The sequence below is a fragment of the Bos indicus x Bos taurus genome, chromosome 3 (assembly GCF_003369695.1).
Source record: "Bos indicus x Bos taurus breed Angus x Brahman F1 hybrid chromosome 3, Bos_hybrid_MaternalHap_v2.0, whole genome shotgun sequence".
Lineage (NCBI taxonomy): Eukaryota > Metazoa > Chordata > Mammalia > Artiodactyla > Bovidae > Bos > Bos indicus x Bos taurus.
In genome coordinates this window covers 92,928,410-92,934,673 of record NC_040078.1, presented here as the reverse complement: position 1 = coordinate 92,934,673, position 6,264 = coordinate 92,928,410, and positions in this window count along the sequence as shown.

The following is a 6,264-nucleotide window of genomic DNA, read 5'->3' as shown; positions in this document are numbered from 1 at the left end:
CTGGTCCACTTGAAAAAGGTCAGTGGTCCAACAAGCTTGAGGGACATTTCATACTAGAGTATTCATTCTCAATTGAGGTAATATCATCCCCCAGGAGGTGAAAATTGGATCTTAGAGGCCAAAAAATCTTAGTACAGTGGTTTGTGACCTTCCAAAACTCAACTCTACCAAACAAAATTATATTCCTTGTTATTTAATTTCCAGGTTAGGAGAGGAGCTCAGGGAGGGTCAGGGAGATAGAAAAAGGCCATTAGAGGAAAACAGTCCAAAAAGGATCATGGGGAAGAAAGGCCAGTAATGAATAAAAGGTTAAGGAACACTAGCGCTTCTTCCTGGAGATTTCCTTATTAAAGAGAAGTTCCATAGTAAGAATTTTGCTTCGTTAACTTAGTGTTCTCTAATCTTACTGGATCTTAGAACACCTTTTTTATATTACTCCTATTCACATTGCACAGATGTAGTCTACCACGGAGCCAATTTTGGGAAATGCTGGATTCTATAAAAAAAAATGAAGTCTAGAGAAAACAAGGGGTAAAGAGGACCAGAGTAATAATAGCAGCTACCATTTACTTAGGCCTCCATTTCCTAAAGGTACAACATGTATGTTTTGCTAACATGTAACACAGGTCACCCAGAGAAGGCAATGGCACCCCACTCCAGTGTTCTTGCCTGGAAAATCCCAGGGACGGGGGAGCCTGGTGGGCTGCCATCTATGGGATCGCACAGAGTCGGACACGACTGAATCGATGCAGCAGCAGCAGCAGCAGCAGCAGCAACACAGGTCACCAGTTACTTTATGAAAGCTGAGGTTAAATCAATTTATCTCATTTGTATGAGATACTTTTTCTTTACCATTAAAATACTGTGAAAGAAAATGTACAAGTTGAAGAAACCAATCTAGAAATCCTCAGGGCCAGAATTTTCTTAGACAATTCTCAGTTCAATATCTAAGCCATAAAGTCAGAAACAACTGGAAGTAGACTGTAAAACTATTTTGACATTATAGAGCATACAACCACTATGAAGTCGATCTCCTTGGTCCTTTTGTAGTCCAGGCCAACATTTCTGTCTTGAAATCATTATTACACTTTTGCTGTGTTCTCCCTGCTAACTTGAGTTGAACAGTAGGTCTTTCCACAGGGCCAGATTTAGACTTTTATGTTCTCTTATTTGTTATACTTTAAAAAAGTTAAAATGTATTCATTCATCCAACAGATTTTTACATAGGTTCTATTATGTGTCAGGGCACATTCTGAATTAACATATCAAAGCAGAGCTAATGACCCACATTGTCCCCAAACAGAATTTTCATAAGCTCTAAAACAGAATCACAGAGTGCCCATATAAAACAGGAAACACTTCTTGAATACCTGCTCTTTGCCAAGTGATTTAAATATCTCTAATCCTTACAAGATATTCTTCCCATTTTACAGATGTAAGTGGCAGATAGAGTGAAGAAAGTGAAAGTGAAAGTTGCTCAGTCATTTACAACTCTTTGTGACCCCATGGACTGTAGCATGCCAGGCTCCTCTGTCCATGGAATTCTCCAGGCAAGAATACTGGAGTGGAGCCATTCCCTTCTCCAGGGGATCTTCCCAACCCAGGGATTGAACCCAGGTTTCCTGCATTGCAGGCAGATTCTTTACCACCTGAGCCACCAGGGCAGACACTATAGTCTACTCAAAAGTCGATAGCCTATTTCTCTTTGCTACAGAACTCTGTTCAGGTATGTGGCAAACATCCTTTGAATTCTACATCATATTTGCTCACTCATGACATTTCTCATGATATTTTAACTTGCGTATAGGGTATTTGATTTTTGGCCATAAATACTTAGGTCCATTGATGGTTTCTCTACTCTAATCGCACAAATATATATCTGAGCATGATGTCCTTACCCCTGTGTCCATGTCTTTATGTATGTCTTTCCACTTTCCTCTTTTACTTCATGTCATTTTTCAGAATCAGGGGCAAAGAATGTATGCCAGAAAACTCTCCTTTATTAGCCCACCTTCTTTGTGTTTTTCTAGTAATTACTGTTTTAAGTAGTTTGCCAGATATTCATTTGTATTTAATCTGGACTGATGAATTGCCATTTTTAAAAACTATAGAAAATACTTCAGACAAGACTGTAAGAACACTGCTTCCTTTGTTTATGTATCAGGTCATGGTTCAGTGTCATACCCAGTCTCTGTGGGTGTTGGCCAACTCAATTATCAGTGAGAGTGAACCGGAGTAGCTGCTTGAATCATTTTCTTAGCTTTAACACATATGGTGAACTTAAGCAGGTAACTTCATCCCCCATAATGAATCTCTATATCCATCTTAAACATTTCGAGAATATAGTTTGGGTATGTCATTTTTTAAAAAAAGCACATGAAGGACACTGAAATGAACACATTAAGTTCTTAGGAACTGAATGGGAAGGGCAATTGAATGTTTATTAAGCACTAAGTAATAAGTAAGTGAAGTCGCTCAGTTGTGTCCGACTCTTTGTGACCCTATGGACATGGGGGGACTCTTTGCGACCCCTACCAGGCTCCTCTGTCCATGGGATTTTCCAGGCAATAGTACTGGAGTGGATTGCCATTTCCTTCTCCAGCAGATCTTCCCAACCCAGGGATCGAACCCGGGTCTCCCGCATTGTAGACAGACACTTTACTGTCTGAGCCACCAGGGAAGTCCTTTATTAAGCACTACTATGCGTAAGACATGTATAAGGGGAAAAGTCACATGCTTTGGGCAGAAATAAATTCTGAGTTAAACTTTTTTTCTAGCTATGTGAACTTAAACAAGTTATTTAGCCCTTTTCTGAGCTCCACTTCTTTATTTATTTTAAGTATCTATAATTAGGACTAATTATAACCTTTTAGAGTTGTTATAAGAGATAATACACACAAAACAACTAGCCCAGCACCTTGTGAATTAATGAGCACCCCATGAATGTCGATTCTGTTACTCCCCCCTGCTTTTCTGGTTCTCCTTGATCCTCTCAGAATCCATGTTTCTGTGAAGTCACGGACTCTGCTCTTTCCCCTCCACTTGAGTGGATGATTTACTCATTTAACTATAATGAATTCCAACTGATTTAGATGGTTTAGGACCGGAACTGAAGAAATCCTAAGTGGCAGAAATGTGAACTCCTTTGACAATGCCCCAGGATGCGTGAAGCCATAAAACAAATAGGACAGAGACTGCTCTCCTGTGGCTCAGCAGGTTGGGCCACAGAGAGGACCAGAAAACTGGGCAGTCTTTCTCCTCTTCCAAATTGATTCTTCCAGCCTAGGGTCTTATTCAGTTGAACTCTAGCTAGGGCTACCAACTCACCCCAGTTTGTCCCAGACTTTCCTGGTTGCAGCACTCAAAGCCCAGTGTCCCCAGAACCCTCTCAGTCCCATGCAAATCAGGACAGTTGGTCACTGTCTTAGAGGAGTCTAAGTTGTGCCTGTGGCTTCCAGCCACTGCCAGTGTGCTCCGGTATAAGAATCACTGGCCTTGGAGCCAGGCAGTCCTGGGCCCAAATCCTGGCTCATTCTACTTCTAGCTATGAATCTTGTAAAAGTTATCTTTCTTGAATCTTAGTTTCTGTATCTATAAACTTCATTCTATTCTTTTCTGAATTTGTAATGAACTTCATATTATTATTAAATTAAATGATAGCACAGTGCTTGCAATGTTATAGGCCCTTAATGAATGTTAGGTCTTTCCTTCCTGACTTTCATATACTTATTGCCGCTAAGTCGCTTCAGTTGTGTCTGACTCTCTGAGACCCCATAGACGGCAGCCCACCAGGCTCCCCCGTCCCTGCGGTTTTCCAGGCAAGAACACTGGAGTGGGTTGCCATGTCCTTCTCCAATGCATGAAAGTGAAAAGTGAAAGTGAAGTCGCTCAGTTGTGTCTGACTCTTAGCGACCCCATGGACAGCAGCCTACCAGGCTCCGCCATCCATGGGATTTTCCAGGCATGAGTACTGGAGTGGGGTGCCATTGCCTTCTCCGTCCATATACTTAAGAAGGTTTCATTATCCCCTGGGGTACCATGTCTCTAAAAATCCCTGATTCAAGGAAGGGGTGGCCACTGGACAGTAGGGGGCACTGTTGCCACTACTCCTCTCTTTCTACCCGCTTCTCTGCATCCCTCCATCCTCACACAAAGCAAGGAAGTTTAGTAAACCACTGATCAAAGGCAGCCAAGCTCTAAATCCACACTTGGTTTTAACTTATCTAAATTCGTCCCACATGCCTGCAATAATGTTCAGGGTGTATCTGGACCATTTTAAATCTTGTACATTTAATTTATAATCCTTCTCACTCCAGGAGGTTTGTGACATGCCAGGGGGTCAAATGTTTATTCTTACAATTATTTAACCCCAATCAACTAATTATTCTGATGAATTGTATACTTTTTCCCCTTTTTTCCTTGACCAGATTGGAAACAATGACAGGCATTTAACTGAGAGTTATTTGTAAAACTCTGACAGATTGGGAATTACAAAGTTCTTTAAACTTCTCTTAAAATAAATATTTCTGATTTATCTGGTGAGTTAAGGGGAAAAAGCAATAATCTCCAAACTCATTAAACCAAGTAAGTCTAACCATGTTTAAAGAAAGTGTTGTAGGAGGTAATAATCCCTATATGTTTGGATGAAAATTGTTCATAACAAATCTTCATCCTTTTCTTGTTTTTGGTTTGTGCAAAGCACAAACTAGAACTGACACATCTAGACATCTAGTCCCAGTCCTCAGTTTTTCTTCAGAAAGTAGAACAATAAGTAACTAGGACTCATATAGGTATTGCAAGATTGAAGTGGGATTGAGTGAGCTTTTCTTTGGCAAAGTTGTTCCAGGTGGGGCACACACCGGTGGCCAGTCATGGCCCTGGACTAGTACTATCCTAGACAGGGCTGTTCCTCCCAACCCTGGGTCCCTGGCTGAGTCATATCTCCTAGGACGCTTAAACAGATGAGGCACAAAGCAGCAGCAATGGAAGACAAAGGAGCAAGAGAAAGGAGATGCAATCAAACAGCAGCTGAAGAGGTTGTGTAGATAAAGACCAGAACAAACAATGCTATGGAGCAGATGAGAAGTACAACATCTGAGCAGAGAGGGCATGCTCACAGGGGCATTGGTAGCTGAGTTAGACCCAATAGTACTAATACTTGTTTTGTTTTTACTTGCTAGTTTGATGGGGAAAAGTATTTTTACATGCAGAGAAATTTTCATGGTATATATAACTGATTACATGTAGTTTTGATAGTACTATCAAATTTCCATAAATTTTGGGAAATCTTTTGTCTTAAAAGACGACATGTCCCTATAAATACAGCATTTAAAGGGGCTAGTAGTTTTAATATCTCTGTCCTTTGTTAAAATGCAAATTTGGTTTAACACAACATGCATGAATGAATGCCAACAGATGCATGGTTTCCTAGTAAAATCAGAGTAAAAAGAAACAAAGGAAACACTAGAAACTAATATGACATTGTAAATCAACTATACTTCAATTTTTAAAAAGAGAAAAAAAGAACAAAGCAAAGAAAGACTTAATCTTCCTTTATGTATATTCCTTGTCTAGTTTCTTAGAACAGTAATTCCTGTTTATCCAAAAAACAAGAACACATCCAGAATTTCCCCCTGTATTCTATTTCTGTGAGAATGGCAAGCAAATATCAGGAATTTATCTTTCAAAGAACCTTTTCATTTTATGTACAGCATCAGTACAAATGTAGCCCATGTTATAACTGTAAACAGATGGCAAGAAATACTGCCCCAGAGATAGGCAAATTGGGTTGAGAACCTGATCACTACCTATTTAGCTGCGTTACCTTGGCTGTCATTTAACTGCTTGGCACCTCAGCAGTAGTAGCAGTAGTAATAATATTTGTGTAATCGCTGTAAATTCCAAAGTGTCCCATGTTTTTCCCATTTAGTGATATTAAGATTTAATGATGAAGTAAGTCAGAAAGAAAAAATATGAAATAAAAATGCATATATGGAATCTAGAAAAATTGTATTGATGAACCTATTTGCAGTACAAGAATAGAGACACAGACGTAGAGAACTTGTGGACACAGTGGGGGAAGGAGAGGATGGGATGATTTGAGAGAGTAGTATTAAAATATATACATTGCCCTATGTAAAACAGAGAGCTAGTGAAAGTTGATGTATGGTACAGGGAGCTCAGCCTGGTGCTCTGTGATGACCTAGAGGGGTGGGGTGGGGGGTGGGAGGGAGGCTCACAAGGATTTATGTATACTTATGGCTG